The 3,454-nt window shown below is 46.1% G+C and overlaps 1 pseudogene; it reads left to right on the forward strand.

Annotated features, from left to right (window-relative positions):
- Positions 1 to 1,327: 1,327 nt before the first annotated feature.
- LOC136515360 (uncharacterized) lies at positions 1,328 to 1,949 on the forward strand (annotated as a pseudogene).
- Positions 1,950 to 3,454: the final 1,505 nt, after the last annotated feature.

Below are 3,454 nucleotides of genomic sequence, written 5' to 3' on the forward strand. Positions count from 1 at the left end.
ATTCTGTGAGAGAGAACAAGCTGAAATAAGCTGAAAGTAGTATAGTTGAACGGGCAGTGCATACCCAACCTCGTCTCCTCCCCACTCCCCCACACTATGATACATCATCCATGCACTCATGCCAACCTACTCGATATAATTGAGATCCACACCAACGGCTCCCCATACGCCATTTTGATGTCCCCTCTGCCCCTGAGGATGAATACAAGCAAGTTAGCCACCTACCCGGTCTCCTCCATCGATTGCCTCCCTCATGCGTAGCGCAACACCTCTGAGGGTTGTGGTTCCAGCCATCCACTAGGGCCCTATGGAGGACATCCATGATGAGATCACCGCCTCGGAGGCAGTGGCGAAGCGTGCGGACTAAACATAGTTGAAATTAATGCACCATATTGCGCCATATATCAATTATAAGTCTGCCAAATTATCAAGCCTAACAAATTGCATTTTCTCTTTACTTTCCATGAGTTGAACCTGTTTTTCACACCGAATGCCAGCAACTTTTTTTTTATAGAATGTACTGGCTACCTACAGACTAGAGTTACAGAGAGAAGATACAGTACTATAAGCAGATGCATGGGCATGACCCAGTTTGGCCTTCACGAGGCTTTGCTGGTGCCTAGAGGGGACTAGATGACTCTAAGGAGGAGGTGGACTCCAAAGTGTTATTTGTTTGCTCAGCTCTTGTTTAGTTCCACCCTAACTTCTAAAAAGTTGCTACAGCACCTGTCACATCGAATGTTTGCGGCCCATGCATGGAGCATTAAATGTAGACGAAAAGAAAAACTAATTGCACAGTTTGGTGGGAAATTGCGAGACGAACGTTTCGAGCCTAATTAGTCCATGTTTGAACACTATTTACCAAATAAAAACGAACATGCTACAGTAGCCCCAAAATCCAAATTTCGCGAACTAAACAAGGGCTCAGACTCATTGCTCGAATTGGAGGACCCGAAGTTCGACATTCTTTGTTTGTCTGAGGGCGATATGGAGTACAACTACGTCTTCCTCAATGCCGCTACAACGAACTCGCTCCCCCTACATTCCCGTGACCATTTACTAGTTTTCATTTGTAAGTTTGATTCATCATTTGCCTTAGCTCAAGTATACTTCGTTGGAAACATGGATCAATTTGATTAAATGCATGGTTCTAAGCCTACCCTATGAGTCTATGACTCAGAAAAAAAAGCAATAATTATATTCCTTCTAACACAACATGTATGTAATGAGGTATACGCATATCTATCCAGCTTAGAGAAAAAGCTGTTTTCTTTACTAAATAATGCACGCAAAGTTAAATGACCTTGCTTGCTAGGCTAGCCCACACATGCCTCCAAAACCGTAACCTTTTGGGGGGAGAAAACAGACGAAAACTTGGAGCTACAGTCCAAAATCCGACACAGAGACGCAGCTTCCTTTAAATACCACTGTTTTCGCAGCCGCACCGCCCCCGTCGTCATTCCGGCGTTCCGCCGCGCCATGGACGACTGCACACATCAGCCATGCCCAACCCGGAGCCGGCGTCTCCCGCTCCCGCGCCGGCGCCACCCGCCGCGCCGCCGCAAGAAGCCACCGGCAACTCGGAGTCCGACACCCCCGTGCCGGGCCTCAGCCTCACAGTAGGGGACCGTCCCTTGGTGGCAGCTGGCTACGCCGAGGACGACGCCGATAACAACCGCGTCCCTGCTGCTAGCGTCGACGGCGACGACGGCCGTGGCGCAGACGACGATGCGGCCATGGAGGATGACGAGAACGAAGTTGACAGCAGGATGTCCGTCCCCTGGTGGCGCCGGACGGTCCAGGACGCGGCGGCCGGTGCCGGTGCGGGAGGTGGCTGCGCGCGGCCACAGGCGGCGGCGGAGGGCGGGGCGGCTGTTGTGGCCGGCGGCAGCCACGCGGCCGAGAGCAACAGGCTCTTCTGGGAGGCTTGCATTGCGCGTGGATACTAGCTGACTCATGACTGGTACTGGTAGGCAGTAGTGTAGCCGCCGGCCCGCCGCCCGCCATGGATGGGGCATCCAGGTAGATGTAGAATTTGTAGATGTAGAAGATGGGGTCGGGGAACATTGCTTGGCCTCCTGCGCTGCGTGCCATTTCATGACGTCAGGCATCTGACATCATCTTGTCTCAGAATGCTTTGCAAACTAAGGCTTTATTTAGATCCCATCAAAATTCAAGTTTTTTCACTCTCTCTATCACATTAATTTTTGGATGTATGCATGGAGCATTAAATGTAGGTAAAAAAAATAACTAATTGCACAGTTTGATTGTAAATCACGAGACGAATCTTTTGAGCCTATTTAGTCCATGATTGGACAAAGTTTGTCAAATACAAACGAAACGTGCTACAGTGTCCAAATTGCAAAAATTTGCAATCTAAACGAGATCTAATTTGTGTGTGTTCATGAGTTCTTCAAGAATCCAATGTTTCCCGTGAATGCAACTTAAATTTTGTCCCGTTCTGTTCTGAATGAATTACCTGAAACCTGAATTCTGTTCCTGTGAATTCAGCTCATGTTCAGGTCAGTTTAGGGGGTGTTTGGTTCTGCCTCCTAAATTTTAGTCGTTGTCTCATCGGATATTTAGACACATGCATATAGTATTAAATATAGACTAATTACGAAACTAATTGTACAGTTTGTGACTAATTTGCGAGACGAATCTTTTAAGCCTAATTAGTATATGATTTGATAATGTGGTGCTACAGTAAACATGTGCTAATGACGGCTATTATACTTAGAAAATTTGTCTGGTGGAGTACTGACGGATTATGTAATTTGTTTTTTATTAGTATCCAAACACCCCATACGATATCCTTATTTAACACCACCTAAGTTTTAGTCAACGGATACAAACACCCCTTAGGGGCTCCGTTCGGCTTATCCAAAAACCAGTTTGTTCGGCTTCTTTTTTTAGTATTTTTTTCTCATAACAATTCAACTAAAATAGTATTTTTCAGTCAGTTTGAATCAAGTTTCGGCGAGCCAAACAGTGCCTATGTGTGCAACGCAAATGAACACTCGAAACCGGATTCACATTTAGGCTACCACCCCTGAATTTTGTCGGTACTCCGATCCCTCCGGGCAATGCCACATGCACCCATTTTTAGAAGTAGCAAGTATTCCGTCCTGTCATAAAAGCATCTCGTATCGGACAATTCGTTAACCTTTAAAAGTTGGTGATACTACTGTACTAGGACTAGTAGCTTGCACCGTTTATTTACTTGTTGCCTGCTTCTTATAATTCATGGTAAACGCTGCCTGTTCTTAAGTTTTTTTAGATTAAGTTGCCTAACGATGGTTAATACGTTTTCAAGTATAAGTAAATTTCAAGCTATAACTAAGGGCATCCCACCTCCCAATCTTTTGATACTTGGGAAAAAACACCCCTTACGCGTAAAGATGTGCGTACTCCAGATCACGCGGGCGTATCCTTCGGCAAATATAAAGGTCGA

Source organism: Miscanthus floridulus, chromosome 17 (assembly GCF_019320115.1).
Source record: "Miscanthus floridulus cultivar M001 chromosome 17, ASM1932011v1, whole genome shotgun sequence".
NCBI classification, from domain to species: domain Eukaryota; kingdom Viridiplantae; phylum Streptophyta; class Magnoliopsida; order Poales; family Poaceae; genus Miscanthus; species Miscanthus floridulus.